Raw genomic sequence first — 16,232 nt, forward strand, 5'->3', positions numbered from 1 at the left:
GTTTGAGTATTCATTCCTCATTTAAAAGGAATGAATACAACCAAATTACAATTTGCCCTATCCCTGACTCTGCAAATGATAAATAATGTAGTAATGAGAATATACACATATCACATTTTTGTCTTATTTCAAAATACATCTTAGGGACATTAACTTTATATAGAATTGTATATGTCAGGAGAAAACTGAAGAAAACATTCCTTCTGTGCAGTACTGCATTTGATTTCTAAATAAGTATGTGTCTGCTGCTAATGCTAACTCACTTTGAAGTGATCAGAAAAACTAGAAAGTCCGTCTACATAACAGTAATTCAGCTAACAAATTGCTGTGTCATAGCACTATCACCCAGGCTGAACTTACAGTCCACTTTAGGTAGCCACGTTTCATTTATGCTTGATGACTAACACTCACAGAAGATGGACTGTCAGTCTAAAAATTATTGGTGTCCTCCAAACAACAGGCTGCAGTGGAGCAGAAATTACACCTGAAAGCATTACCTAATTATATGTGAAAAGGGGACTGTTAATGACTACAAGCAGGATTTGCTCAAATGCAGTGAATTCAAACCTAGTTTTGCACATAGGACAATAACACAATCAAACATTTCTGATATTTGCTCTGCTGCACACCAAAATAAATTAATGTATTTAATTATGTTTTTCTCTGTTTACTTGAGTTTATCTTCATTAACCATATATTAAGAGACTATTAGAATGAACTTGAAACCAAGAAGAAATAGAATTATTTTTCAAGTTCTTTCCCCCATTAATCTACACAGAAATGCATTATTATAATTGTATCTTAAATTTTTATAAAGCCTTCTCTAAATAAAGGATGTTCTTTCTTAAGAGTAAAGATATTTTTTACTTAGCTTAATTTAGCTAATACAATATCAATCTGTTTTCCCCAATATACTTTTTGGAATTTGTGACTAAACACCTTTTCTTCATTATTTTGGCACTATAAAGGGCAGGGCCAAACATGCATTCCTCTTTCAAGATCGGTAGAAAACCTTATTATGTGCATATTGTACATGAGTATCACTTTTATTTTCTGCTTACATATTGTATCCTATGGCAAAGTCTGTTATCATTAATATTCTAAATTATCTCCAAATATTACAAATAATTATTGGAATGTAGCTATGCTTTATAGTGTGATCGATTGCATTATTGACCCCAATTCTTCATTCTTTTCTGTAACCACACCTTGTTATGTGACTTCGGACTTTCTCCCTTCACTTTGGAATTAACAATGTGTCTTGCTGTTGCAGACATAAGGTAAACATAAAGTATGTTGGTTTATGGTTTAACCTTCAGAGATTTTATCTGTTTCAACATACATTTTTGTGTTTCTGTTAAAGTTATTAGAAGACTATCCCCGGAAAGTCCACTGGTCCAATGTGAATGGGAAATACATAAAGCAGACCTGGTTTCAAAGACCTAGAGCATGAAACAGTCTCTCCAGCTGTTGTAGCCTAGATTAGCTGACCCAGCATCATGTAAGAGAGTTCAGCTGCAATCAAGGGAGACACAATAACCCCCGTTTTATTAAGAGCCCCTGTTAGCCCTCAGGTGAGTGAACTAAACAAAGTCTTAAATTTCATTGACATTTTTGTGATTGTTATGCAGCATTATCATGACAGTAGCTAACTGATGCATACATCAATATACAGTCTCTGTTTTAAAAAATATATGGCTATCAGATTCATCTGATGTATATAGCTCAAATTTATATTTATAAGAAGGAAAATTTATAAGAATTAGGGCATATGTGTTTTAAAAAAAACACTGGATATGAAAGTGTTAGATTACATAAAAAGAAATGTTTCCCACACTTCCATTTAGAAGAGTTTTTGTCACCCGTCTAATCATTATGCTGTATCTACACTGCTTTCTCATATACATAGGCTGCCATCATCTAAAACAGGTATTGTCAACATAAGTTGAATCTGTCTCTTTATTTCTATTATTGCATCTTCATACAACCATAATTATTGCTTACATGTGACTCATAGGAGTCCCCTCCCTGCCACTCTTGCCCCTCTCTAAAGTATTATTAATTAATTTGTTCAAAAAAATTTAATCCAAGCAACACTTTAGATTCTGGAAATAGAGCAAGGAAAAAATAACCAAAATACCTATCCTCATAGAGTAAAAACTCTACTGAATACAGACAGACATTAAATAAGATAAATTAGTAAAACTGAACATGTTAGTGAAGGAGGTGTTATAAAGAAAATGAATGGAAGAGTGTTGGCAGGGGTGCAATGCAATTTTAGCAATGGAGGAGAGGGAAGCCCTTCCTAGAAAGATTACAAACATCGTTGGAGATAAGGGAAAAAACTATGTCAACATCTTAAGAAAAGCATCCATAGGCAGTGGGAATAGGGAGTGAATAATCCTTAAGTGGGAGCAAGAACTCAAGGAAAATCTCAGAGGTTAATGTATTGAGTGAGAAGTAAATAATAAGTGTAGTAGTAGGATATGAGATCAAAAGAGTAGCTAGGGACAAAACTGTGTAGCATCCTATAGGACAGTGTATAAGATTTTGGTTTTACTTCTAGTGGCATTAAAAGTCATTGAAGAGTTTTGAGCGAACAAGTGATATGATTTATGTTTTACTAAGAACACTAGCTTTCATATTTTGGGGATACTGAAGGCTAGTGAGTTCATGAGGCATCATTCAATCAAGAAAACCACCACCACATAAGGAACTTAAGGCAAAGGGGGTTCAATACTGGGACTCGACTACTAAAAAGTTGAAAAGGATACAAGATCAAAGCTAAGAAGCAGAAGTAACCCAGAGATTTGCATACCTCGCCTAGTGCTGAAGGAAGCAAAGGGAAAAGGTGATGTTACCACAGCCTACAGCATACTTGCTGCTGAAGTTTCCGGCACTGCAGCTAGAACCTCCAAATGTCACATAGAGCACATAGTTACTTACTACTGCCTATGCTGTTACCACTGATGAGCAATTTAGAACCACTACCTGCTCTTGAATACGCCTCCAGAAGCAGAAAGAAAACGGGTCCCTTCCCTCTCTCCAACTTCTAATCTCCCAACAGCCCTTCCCAGTGGCTAAATATAAGCAGAAGCCAGCTGGCAAGGGATTTGGGGAAATGCAGTTTCTAAGGGTCAAGTTTCTTTGCACAAAGCAAAACAAGGTTGGGAAACAACAGACATAAGAGAAAATAGGCAAATAACTAGCACAAGGGGCAGGGGTAGAATAAAAACTATTGCTTCCTTGTGGTTTCAAGTTTTGTGACATCCTAGAGGATAAACAAGGTTAACCACAAGAAATACATAACTGTAAATTCCTATGGTACAAATTGGGTCTAGTGCAATTTGCAGTAATTCCAGGTGGCCAATTATGTTAATAGCCATGAGTGTTTAGACCAAAAAGAAAATATATAAACACTAGATCTCAGTATGCATAAATGTAAATTTTATTAAAGCATATTCTGTCCTAAATACCTCCCCCTAGTGATAAAAACTACTGCAACAATCTAGGAGAAAGATAAGTGTGACTTAGAAGTACAGAACACAATAAGAAGTGGTGAAATTATAGATATATTTTTAAGTATTTACATACAGATTTGATAAAGCAACTGAAGGTAAGAGAAAAGTCAGGTGTCAGATAATGGCACCTAAGCATTTTGTCATAACTAATTGTAAAAAAAAAAAAAAAAAAAAAAAAAGAGTAAAAGAGTATCATTAATTGAGATGGGAAACATTTTGGGAGTAGCAGGTTAAGAATGAGGGAGAAAAGATAAGGACATCCATTTAGGACACACTAAATTTGGGATACCTGTGAGATATCCACATACAGATGTTGAGTGGGTAATTAGATGCATGAGACTGGAAGTTGTGGAATAGAGGTCTAGCATGGCTATACAAATTTCAATGTTGTCACCATATAGCTGGCACCTAATGCTATGAGAATGGATAAGATATTTTAAAAAGTGAGGGAACACCACTGAGAGAGCCAGTGACTGATCTTGATGTATTCTAATGTTAATAGGTCATCAAATGAGGAGGAATTAGCAACAATATATGAGAAAAAGTGACAATGCTGTCAGAGAAAAAACTGGAGAGTGATATCCTGGAAACCAAATGAAGAATAAATTTCAAAGAGTAGGAGTGATTGTCTATCAGATGCTACTGATAGCACAAGCTAAATGAGAACTGAGAATTGACCCTTAGATATCATCAGCTGCCACCTGGTTATGTTGTTACTGGACCCTACTTTTTGGTGTGTTTGCAGAAGAGGAAGTAGTGCTAGATTCTGAGGACTGAGAATGTTATTTTGCAAGCGTCAGTCTCTGCACTGTCTTCAAGTTAGGGGAAACCCTTGCCTTTACCAGAGAGGAGGAGAGTACTTCTACAAGTACAAAAGATATTGGGAATTCAATGTTCTTCAATATATCAATGTAGATATCTCCTTATCATTCTCAGTGTCTCCTTACCATTTTCTCTCCCAATCGGAGATATATTATATGGCATGGCAAACTTGTAGGGTCTGAAATCCAACCATCTCTGGAATACCCCATATAATTACCCATATAATTTAGTCCTGGTCCTCAACTTTCTTTTGCCATGTAACCACAGGAAATGGAAGTCTCATTATATGTATACTACCAAAGAAGTCCTCTTCTTCTACACTTTACCCTAAATCAGTGAATAATTATTCTAAATTTTTATTGGCTTCTAGCACAGCAATAATCTCCAGCAGCCATCATATGATTTCATAGTCTTTTTTTTTTTTTTGGCGGAGTCTCGCTCTGTGGCCCAGGCTGGAGTGCAGTGGCCGGATCTCAGCTCACTGCAAGCTCTGCCTCCCAGGTTCACGCCATTCTCCTGCCTCAGCCTCCCGAGTAGCTGGGATTACAGGCGCCCGCTACCTCGCCTGGCTAGATTTTTGTATTTTTTAGTAGAGACGGGGTTTCACTGTGTTAGCCAGGATGGTCTTGATCTCCTGACCTTGTGATCCGCCCGTCTCGGCCTCCCAAAGTGCTGGGATTACAGGCTTGAGCCACTGCGCCCGGCTCATAGTCTTTACAATAACTACTTCTCACATGTCTGAGATATTACACCCACCAATGCATTCCTGCCCACTGATATTCCATCCCAGTTCACCATCGGTGAAAGTTTTAACAATTCCATTGCCACAGCATGTTATGTGATATCCAGAGGCCAACTATCACCAGTTATGGAGTACCCATTACATGGTGATCAGTGGATAATCCACTCCAAAATTTCATTTTAGAGTTAACTACCTCAAACCACTTTGAAAACTATCTCAGACACAAGAAGTTCCCTGATTAACAGAGTCAGACGTGAAATTTATTTCGGAGAGTTCTCAGTATCAACACCTGTGAAAGAATGAGCAAAGCAGGATTAGACTGAGGAAGAAACAGAGCCATGGTGCACTGCAATTGGAAACTCTGCCACCACCAAAGGAATTAATAAAGATAGAACAAACCTTCAGAGGTTTCTCTTCTTGGAGCCACTGGGGCCAGAGCTTTTTAGACCTGCATTGACCATTCACAGGATGCAGTCTGTCACTAGGGAGTAAGCATACCTCAGAAGAAACAGCTCTCTTAAGCCAAGATTAATAGTTGGAAAGGGAATTAGCTATAAACTATCAACTGACAACACCCCAGTGACTGAGAAATGAATGTCTATTCTGAGGGAATGAATAAAGGAATCAAGCCACAGCATTGACTAGAAGCTCCTATCCAAACACTATCCTCTTGCAATTTCTCATGTTGCTGTTTTCTTTATAGCACATATCAAATCTCCATTATAATTACTGTATATATTTAATACTCTCTTTTATCCTCCAAGTAGACTCCAAGTTCTATGATTCCAGGGACAACTCTCATTAACTTCATCACTACAAACCCAGTGTTTCATACTGAATATGTGTAAACATTTGTTTTAAATTAGTAGATTGTGATACCTTCCTTTACTCCTGTATATTTCTCCTAAGCTTATTTGCTGTTGTAAATTCTGTTGCCTACTTATGTGTCACTCATTGTCAACTAAGATATGATTAAATTATTAAATGTTAACTCATTAATGAATGGATTTTACTTGTTACAGATGCGAAATAAAATGACTGTTTCAAGTCTTTGTTGCAGAGTTTATCATTCACATGAAGTTATGATCTTGAATGATCTTTTATCACTCTGAACTTCATGCTTGAGTACTTGGCTTCAAGCCCAGCCTCAAGATCCTTAACAGAATAATAGGCTTTGATCAATGATTGATATCTGTCATTGCCACAAGGCTGAAAGAAGTGGCGTATTTGCCAGGTATTTACCTTATCTCCTCTAAATCTAACATAAACCATCACTATTTTACTCAATTCATTTTTATGGCGAACTACATATAACTCCCATACTACATATTACTCAAATGAAGATTTACTTTACAAAACAAATAAAATGTTATAGATAACCAAAGTCAATAATGTTTATGTGAGCACCTGATTTAGAATCTTATTCTTGTAGTATGGTCCATGAAGATTGTTTCATCCATCACTCTTACTTTACACATAAGAACACTGAGAACTCAAAATATTAAATAGTTTTCTTATGGTTATACGTTTATTTAGTAGCAAAACCCAAACTAGAAATATCCTCCTTTTCACTAACCTGGCTCTCTCTAACCAAGAGGCTTCTTTAAATCTCTTGTAGTCTATTTGCAATTTACATTTTACTTACAACGATTTTATGGAGACTCTGTCTTAATTTATAGCCTTTTATTTCAACAGAGTAATGGTAAAGAAAACAAAACTATTGAATATATTTGGGAAATAAACTCACAGTTAATGCATAAACCCATATTTTCTACATTATGAATATAAATAAGCAAAGACTATAGGAAGATAAATGTTTCAATCAAAAGTCCAAGTATTCCATGGTGTATATGTGCCATATTTTCTTAATCCAGTCTATCATTGATGGACATTTGGGTTGTTTCCAAGTCTTTGCTATTATGAATACTGCCACAATAAACATACATGTGCATGTGTCTTTATAGCAGCATGATTTATAATCCTTTGTTTACATACCCAGTGATGGGATGTCTGGGTCAAATGGTATTTCTAGTTCTAGATCCTTGAGGAATCACCACACTGTCTTCCACAATGGTTGAACTAGTTTAAAGTCCCACCAACAGTGTAAAAGTGTTCCTATTTCTCCACATCCTCTCCAGCACCTGTTGTTTCCTGACTTTTTCATGATCGCCATTCTAACTGGTGTGAGATGGTATCTCATTGTGGTTTTGATTTGCATTTTATGCAGCCATAACAAAGGATGAGTTCATGTCCTTTGTAGGGACATGGATGAACTGGAAACCATCATTCTCAGCAAACTATCACAAGGACAAAAAACCAAACACCGCATGTTCTCATTCATAGGTGGGAATTGAACAAGGAAAACACTAGGACACAGGAAGGGGAACATCACACACTGGGGCCTGTTGTGGGGTGGGGGGAGGGGAGAGGGATAGCATTAGGAGATATACCTAATGTAAATGACGAGTTAATGGGTGCAGCACACCAATATGGCGCATGTATACATATGTAACAAATCTGCACGTTGTGCGCATGTACCCTAGAACTTAAAGTATAATAAAAAAAAAGTCCAAGTATTTTATTATCTTTCTTTTTGCTTTAAGTATCTCTCTCATAAAAGCATGTATAAATCTTATTTCAAATGCAGTTCTTCATTTCAGTTTCTAAAGAAAGGGACTATGTAAGAATTCTATATGTGCTTAAATTTATGATTCCTCCATGAGGAAAAAATAGATTCTTACATATATTTTAAAGGTATGAAATAGGACAGCCCCTTAGAATTACTCTAACTCTAAAAATAAGAAGGAAAATAAATTGTTGCAGATTTTAGAATAAAGTGGAGAAAAAAGGATTAACTAACAGTATCACTGCATACCTCATCTGCAATATGGTTTCTCAAATTAACTGAAGAATTGAGTTCATGTCTTCACTTGATCCAATCATGATTTAATGTGAGAAACAAACTTATTGTTAATGGGATGTGGAGATAACCCTCAGGCGAGTTTAAGCAATGAAGCAGCCAACATGTCAGACAGTTTTGTTGACTTCAAGATATAGAAAAATAATTCAAACAGAGAGGACACAGAATCAGGTGTGACACTTGGTTCAAGGAGGTAATGGTGCATCAAACAAGGGGTCAAAACAAAACTATAAGTCAGCATACGCACGTATAAACAGTTGTTTTATGGTGTTAGAGTTCCAAAAGTGTTTTGGCTTACCAGTGAGAGGTTTTGTTTTTATTTTTATTTTTTAATTGTATTCGTATCCAACCATTATTTTCTGATTAATTCTAACAAAAATTACTTCCTTCTCGGTAAAACATGTGCTTGCACACAAGTGAATGTGTGTGTGCATGCACATGCATAAGACAAACGGGTACCTATCTAGCACTGTCCTCCCTACTTCTAGGATCCACCATTTCTATTGATATGACATGAATCCCACAGATATGTTACTGAAAAGGTTCTTTCTTTTGCTCCATGGCCGCCACCTGGAGCCACCGTTAAATCCAACTATCCTATAAATTTATTCTTAATAGCCTGGGAATCTAAACCAGAAAATAAAGAAGGATTTAAACTAAATCAGGACCAAGAGTAGAAAAGTAGCGTAAGAAAATCCAACAGGCCTTTACAAAATACCCAGTATTTGCCTAATGCTGTGTTAAGTGCTGTAAATAGAAAGAGGAAAAGGCACAATTATCTGCCCTCAAAGAGCTTGCAGCACAGCAAGGAAATATCATAGGCTATTCTGATGATGTGCAAGCAGTGTTGATTTAATATATGAAAAGTAGAAGGCCATTTAATTTATAACTAGAAGTCCTTGGGGTAGGATAAAGCAAGATGTTTTTCCTCCCTAGCATTTATTGACAGTGACAGAACAGACCAGTGGATGTAAAGTAAGCATCTACCCTTATGGCTAGTCCTAAAAAGGAACTGGGGCTGTCATGTGCATAACCAGCCTATAAATTCCAATCATATCTTCCCTGCCTTTTCAGTCACAAAGTAAATTATTCCTACCTTAACTTGTTCTGCAGATATCTCTTAAATTCATCTTCTGTAATGATTCTCTTTTTAAATATATTTTTAATTATACTTAGAATTATAAAGTATTAGGTATTTATTATACAATGTTTGAACTGTGAAGAAAGTAGAAGAAAAAAACACTTATAATTCCAATACTCAGAGAAAACCAATATTGACATATTCAGTTATTCATTTGGTCATTCATTCATATTTTCAACAAATATTACCAAGAGCCTACTATGTGCAATACATAATAGCCTTCTGGATTTTTTCCTTGGATTAATATACATTAAAATATACCTTTCACAGAACTAGGACCATGTTGTGCTCTCTGTTACATAAGTTTGTATTTTCACTCATCAGTATGTGGTAAATATTTTCATTACTATTAAGTATTTTTGCTAGATCTATTTAAAACATTAAGATATTTTGTTAGTTCACTCCCTGACAGTGTGGACTGTCCAGAATCCCATGCCCACAAGGAATGGCTGTGTCTACCAACATTACTTTTGATATCAAAAATTTAGAATGACCTGAGCCAAAAACTCCTTTGTGAAATTAGGTGGAAGCTCCTTGAGAACAAGGAATAGGACTAAAGGATTGTGCAACATATCTTCTTTTGCCTTTTGCTGTATAACATACAAGATTAAGGGTGTAAAAATTCGTAAATGAGGCCGGGTACAGTGGTTCATGCCTGTAATTCCAACACTTTGGGAGGCTGGGGTGGGTGGATCACTTGAGGCCAGCCTGGGCAACATGGTAAAACACCACCTTTACCAAAAATACAAAAAAAATAGCTGGGTTTGGTAGTGCGTGCCTGTGATCTCAGCTACTTGGGAGGCTGAAGCACAAGAATTGCTTGAACCCTGAAGGTAGAGGGTGCAGAGAGGCATGATTGCACCACTGCACTCAAGCATGGGCAACAGAGCAAGACTCTCTCAAATAAATAAACAAATAAATGCGAATCGCTGAATGACTACCAGTTTGTCGTTTAAGTTAATCTTGCTACTACTTCACACTACTCCTATTTTCTTGCATGTGTCATGCATTTTGATCACAAGTAACATTGCTTTAATATTATGTAACACTTACCCTGTTAACTGTCTCTCTTCTTTTTTCCTATCTCCACACAAGACAACATATTCTACATTTCAGGTGATCTTGTTATTTAAAAAGTGACATACTGTCTTCTCACATTCACTTTCCTACTTTGTTATAATCTTCTAATTACCTGTCTGTACTAACCAGTCCTGACTAGATTATAAACTCCACGAGGGCAGGAATCAGGTCCATATTCATTATCACTGCATCTGCAGTGCCTAGTACAATGCCTGGCACATAATAATGTTTAATAATTAATGAAGGGAGAAAGAAATATATTTTCCAGGTGAGAAGTTAGAAAGTTCCGAACCACGGCGGTAGTGGGGCTAGAAAGCTAAGGTGCCATAGGTTTACAAAACATCTGAATGTGGAATTAGGACCCTGTTCACAGGCATCTATCTACACTGAGATAGTCCCTAAGCAACTTCCTTCCTTATCTCTACCTCAAGTATTCTAGCCAATCACATTTGGGAAACTTACTCTTCCCCTAAACAAAGGCCTGTACTCGATTTAATTTTAAACAATTTGATTCCATTTCTTTTACTGGATTCCTCTGCTGTGCACACTGTAAACTTTATTTCTGATCTATTGTCTGCTTTGAAGGACAAGAGGCATGCCGCATTGATGCTCAGTGTCAATGTATGAATGCTGGTTTCTAGCTACGTCCTCATTTTCCACAGCTGTGAGTTCTCCCACTCTGTTGTCCTCCTTAATTTGGGAAATAGGAGTGATGTGGGGAAAAGAGAATAAGCTGTAGTGCCGGTAAGCCCTACACGTGAATCTTGGCTTTATCATTATTCATACGTAAGATGAGTTTGTCAACTTTTCCTACCCTAGGCATCATCATCTATCACAATTAAAATAGATAATGTGTGTCTGGTATATAGTAAAAGGCAACTAATATTTATTCACTTTCTGTCCCATGATTACCATTAATATCTGGAGCTATTCGCAGTTCTGCCAGGTCTTTTTCCCCCCTTAAAGTTATTATCTGGAATTAGTCCAGTGAACCTATAACTTACTGCTGCCCACACTTCCAACTCAGTAACAGCTTTGTAAAATTGACTCACTATATCCATATGACATGTTACAAATATTGCCTCAAAAATGAGAGCAAATTACACAAGGCTAATATACCAAAGAAATTGGATGTATTTTAGGAGTGATTACAGATTTCATATTTACCTTCTAAATCAAATAAATCAATAATTTTAGAGCACATTCTAATTAAAATTATAACTTCAAGAGAAGACAATGATTAATGCCATCATAAATCATAAAAAAGTTTGAAAAAGTTCAGTTTTATCATTTCTGTCAATTTTATATTACTACATTTTTATCATTTTAAGTTTATATTTTATATCCAAACTGATATTCAAAATAGGATTTGTTCATGGTGTCAGATGATAATATATATAACATGATTTTGACGGTCTTTGTGTTTGCTTTAAGAATATGGAAAATATACAAGAGTGAATTTGTTTCTGATACTTTTTATTTGAATGTAAAAAGTTAATGAAACTTTGATGAAGGCTCATGGATCTAATTGTCATCATTTAAACATCTTATTAAATACAACTTGAAGTTAGAAAATACACATTTTGAAAGAGGAAAAAAACTCAGTAATTCTGATGGTTAATTTTATGTGCCAATTTAAATGGGCTAAGGATGCTCAGATAGCTCAGAAAACATTTCTGGGTGTGTCTGTGTTTCTGGAAGAGATTAGAATTTGAACTGGTAGACTGGTGAAAAAAGAACACCCTCACCAATGTGGGTGGGCATTATCCAATCTGATCCCTTCCCCCTCCCTCCGATTCTCAGGCCTTCAAAATAAAATTATACCACAGGTTTTCTTGGTTTTCAGCTTGCAAATGGCAGATGGTAGAACTTCTAGGACTCTATAACCTTGTGAGCCAATTCTTATTACACACACACACGTGCGCGCGCACACACACACACCAGTTCTGTTTCTCTGGAAAAGCTTGACAATACAATGATTTAATGCCAAAAGCACAAAAGAGATTTTGAGAGTTGAGCTAATAAATTTTTTTCATCTTCTGTAAGATTCTTAAAGATCATCTAATATACCTTTTTTAAAAACTACCATAAGACTTCTATGACTGAAAAAGTACTCAACCTTTTAATTTTCTAAAAGGGTGAGCCTTGTTAAGGTGATGCAGCTAATTGATGAATAACAGCATATGTAGACAGAGACAGAGCTATCAATACAAGAATATCATTTCTATTTATATAAAATGGCTGTACCAATCTGAGGGAGAAGCAATATGCCCATCTAACAGAAAATATCCTTGCTTCTTGATGCATGCAAGCTTGAGTTAAGCTTTCTGTGCTTAAAGTCAAACTCTTCCTCATTCTGACCTCATTCTTAATGTCCTTTAGAAGTGCTTTCCAAATATTTCCCCTTCCCAAGCTTTCCCCAAGGTGGAATTAATTGTGATGCTCTGCCCATAATTATTGGAGAACTCATTTCCTTGTTGGCTTTTTGTTTTTCTATAACGCAGTTTGCACAACGCAGCACTGGCTGAACCCTTCCATCTATCTGATTGCATTCTCCTGGATAAAGTCGTAGCCGCCCTCACTCTTGTGTTTAAAATTAGGCAAATATTTTACTATTTGGTTTGTTTTCTCTAATTTTTATATTTGCTTTTTCCCCCCTCTATCTCTGCCTCTATCTCTCCCAGGCTCTGTCTCATGTGCATGGATTTTTTTTTATTAATTACTTTAATTCACGTTAACCTTGGTGCCTGTATTTTTTTTTTTTTTTTTTTTTTTTTTTTTTTTGAGACAGAGTCTCGCTTAGTCGCCCAGGCTGGAGTGCAGTGGCGCGATCTCGGCTCACTGCAAGCTCCGCCTCCCGGGTTCACGCCATTCTCCTGCCTCAGCCTCCCGAGTAGCTGGGACTACAGGCGCCCGCCGCCTCGCCCGGCTAGGTGCCTGTATTAATCTATATTTCACGCTGTTGATAAAGACATACCTGAGACTGGGCAATTTACAAAAGAAAGAGATGTAATGGACTCACAGTTCCACGCGGCTGGGGAGGCCTCACAATCACGGCAGAAGGTGAAAGGCACAGCTCCTCACACAACGGCAGACAGGAGAAGGATGAAGATGAGGCGAAAGGGGTTTCCCTTATAAAACTATCAGATCTCACGAGACTTACTCACTATCACGAGAACAGAATGGAGGAAAGCGCCCCATGATTCAATTCTCTCCCACCAGGTCCCTCCCACAACACGTGGGAATTAGGAGAGCCACAGTTCAAGATGAGATTTAGGTGGGGAAACAGCCAAACCACATCAGTGCCTTTCCTCCTCCTACATAATAGGTTTCTCCCCTAAGCAATATGTCTCCCTCCCTCAACAGCATCATAAATTGTTAGCTATTTTCAAACTCTTCACTCAAATAGTTATTTAATTTGTGCTCCCACCAACAGTTTATGATAGTGTTTTCCTATACTCTGCTAGAACTACATATTTTCAACCTTTTAACAATTCTAACAATCTGATACGTTAAAAAATAGTATTTCATTGTTTGTTTGAATATAAACAAACTAAATTTGAACTTGGATATAATTTCTGAGAAGATTTGTGTTTTCCACACCTTTTTTATATATATTGGTTATTTTTACTTTTCTCAAAATTGTTTCCCATTCTTTGCCCTTTTTTCTATTAAATAGTTTATATTTCTTTTTCTACAAATGTTTATGAGACTGTCATAAATAAATATTGGAAATTAGACCTTTGTAACTTTAAGAAAAATAATGTCTCTGTGACAAATTTTGGTTAGGTTGTTTCCTAGAACGGAGGGTGCCATTTTAAAATGTAGACTTTTTTCTAAAATACTTATTTCTTCCTCATCCAGATTTTGAAGAAAACAATTAAAAACAGGGTTTTTTTTTTTTTTTTTTTTTTTTCTAATATATTGTTACCATTCTTTTTGTTCTATGGTTTTTAGAGTATTTTCTTTTCAACTTCAGGGACATTAAAAATCCTTACAATGGTTTGTCATTGTCTCCATTATTATTACCTTTGTTTCTAATACCTGTTGTGCCTTATTCTTCATGTTTTTCCTCCCTGAATTCCATGCAGTTATCTCCAGACTTGTCTTTATAAGTAATTTAATGTTCAAGCATTGCTACTCTGTTCCATGCTCTTTATAAGTTTTTCATCTTGTATGTGTTGTTTTGATCATTGTTTTCTTCACTTTCTCATCTTCATTTACATTTTATTCCACTGATACACACACACTCTCGCTCTCTTGCATGTGCACATATAGCTTAAAAGTTTCTATTTTATTTAATTTATGTCCTCATTAATTTTAAAATATAAAGTAGCTTCAAGGGATTTCCTTTTTTATTTGTGTTTTGTTGTGATTTTGTTTTGCTTTAAGGCTGTAGTTAGTATCTTTTGGAGTTGGCCATTCTTCTGTCTTTGGCTTAGGTTGTATCTTTTTAAGATGAGATTTCACTCTGGTATATTCGAGAAGTTTTAATGGACTTTCTGTTTTTTTTTTTCCTTTGCCAATCCTAATATAACTTTACCAGTGATGTTCAAAAATCATGTCTCAAATAGTTAATTGCAAATCAGTACAATGATAACATGAAAGTATACTTAAGATGTATATGTTTACTATCAGCTCATGAAAATAAAATACAAAATAAAAATATTCATTCCTGACATCAATATCAAAAGCTGACATGCATTTTAGTTCAACTTTATATTCATTTAGGACCCTTGATATAGTTCAATTTTAACCCAGAGAACAGTAGGGGGAATATCTGTATTAATGCTGTTATTTATAAAATATGTTGATTCCAGTCTGCAAAACTAAAACTTTTACTGAGGCTTACTGAGAGCATATGGACAATTAGAGTTTGGTCATTAATCATGGACTACTTTTTCTCTCACCTCAGCATCATTGTGATAAGCTGCCAAGACTGCATAGTTCTTAGTGTATACTTTACATTCATGAATCATAGGGGATCAGGAGGTAGGGATAGTAAATTTTAAGTGAACTGATACTTAAAGAATATAGCTGATCTCCTTTGGAAACGAATTTATTTTATTTCACAGAGCAATGCAGTAGGTATTTTATCTTTCTGGTTAAATAGTCGTACTTATTTTGCTAAGCAGCCCTTTTGCGGTGGTTAGATATTTAGGCAAATTTTTAAAGTATTTCAGAAGGTTTTTTTCTACTTACTATGACTAACAGTTCAAGATGTTCTGAAATAATGATTATTGTGTATATTGGTTTTAATAATCATTAAAAACATTTTGGCCATTTAAAAATTGAACCAGTTTCATGGCTGAGTTGAAAAATAAGAAATTGTGTCCTCATTCATTTGATTGCTAACTATTCTTGCTCTAATTATAAAAAAATTTAAAGTCCTAGCCTAACTCTGAGGGTAGAAATTATTGTTTTCAATAATTGAGATCATTCTCATTGTAAAACTGAGATCTTGGGCAAATGTAGACATAGTACTGGTACCTATAGCAGCCATAGCTCTTAAAGAATTTTTAATTGGAACAATTGAGCACATCAGTTTATCAACCACAAGGACTCAAATTTGGTTCTAGGACTAAAGACAAACCTTTATCTGGCCCTTTTCTGATTTCTGATTTCTGACTACAACTATAGTAACAAAGCTCAGTTTTGAAAAAAATTCATTCTGAAGCTCAACTCATCAGAATCTCAGTCGAGATCATGCCCAAAGCAACACTTTATTCTTGCCTTAATTTGGAGTTAATTTTTTTCTGTCAAGCACAAAAAAACACTAAATATGATTACTCTAAAGAACCACATATTGTTCAATTTACAAAATGTTTACTTTTTTTACAGCTAAACAGAAAGTGAGTTCTAATTTTGACCACTTTTTCCTAATTCTATTGTCCTTTTTTAACTTAAAAAAATTTCAAATCATTTTATTTCAGTTATTCTTGTCTCTCCACCTAGGTGATAAGCTCCTCAAGGACAAATACAACTTCAAATACCTTTGTTTTCAGT

General features: G+C 35.6%; 1 long non-coding RNA gene across 1 annotated transcript in view; it reads right to left on the reverse strand.

Moving 5' to 3' along the window:
* LOC139358313 (uncharacterized) overlaps positions 1-13,342 on the reverse strand; it is a 240,892-nt gene extending 227,550 nt beyond the window's left edge. Inside the window, exon 1 of the long non-coding RNA XR_011613072.1 lies at positions 13,249-13,342. This is a non-coding gene — a long non-coding RNA (uncharacterized lncRNA). The remainder of the gene's footprint in view (positions 1-13,248) is intronic.
* Positions 13,343-16,232: the final 2,890 nt, after the last annotated feature.

This window comes from Macaca nemestrina, chromosome 14 (genome assembly GCF_043159975.1).
Source record: "Macaca nemestrina isolate mMacNem1 chromosome 14, mMacNem.hap1, whole genome shotgun sequence".
Lineage (NCBI taxonomy): Eukaryota > Metazoa > Chordata > Mammalia > Primates > Cercopithecidae > Macaca > Macaca nemestrina.